The sequence below is a fragment of the Eurypyga helias genome, unplaced genomic scaffold (assembly GCF_000690775.1).
Source record: "Eurypyga helias isolate BGI_N326 unplaced genomic scaffold, ASM69077v1 scaffold44863, whole genome shotgun sequence".
In the NCBI taxonomy this organism is placed as follows: Eukaryota; Metazoa; Chordata; class Aves; order Eurypygiformes; family Eurypygidae; genus Eurypyga; species Eurypyga helias.
In genome coordinates this window covers 1-605 of record NW_010240073.1, presented here as the reverse complement: position 1 = coordinate 605, position 605 = coordinate 1, and positions in this window count along the sequence as shown.

The following is a 605-nucleotide window of genomic DNA, read 5'->3' as shown; positions in this document are numbered from 1 at the left end:
GTCCTTTCCAGTAAGGAAATGCCTAATACAATTGACGTGATTTAGAAATGGCAGGGAGGTATTGTATAAAATAAACCATTTTATGCTGTTCAAAATACTTGCAGAGAAAATAGACAATAGGACACGACCTTCAGAGCCATATTGCAATGGAGTCTATTTACTAGCTACATAGCTCTGAAATATTTAAAGCTGCAGTGCCCTTCGCTGTTTTTTTAATCTATGACGACAAAGCAGATCAATTGCAACTGAAACTGGGCCACATAGAAGATTTGCAATTTTAATGCAGAATGAAACCTGTCATGGTGTGAAATCCTTTTTAAGTTGAAGAGAGCAGAGCATGCACTTGCGGTTATATCTATACAAGGTGAAGTGAATCTCAAATTTCTTCTAGGTTAGCTTTTTTAGTCTTGGGCAAATAGAAATTTTCTGGTTTGAAATACAGTGAAATCATTCATATGTACTTTCTCTTTAGATAATCGCTTTCTCAACAAAGTGTGAACTCTCAAACATTTTTAGCTTACCAGGATGGTAAGAATAGCATCTAGATTGACACTTAGTATTAGAAACCAAGTAAAATAAACTCAACACCGCCCCACCCCTGCCCC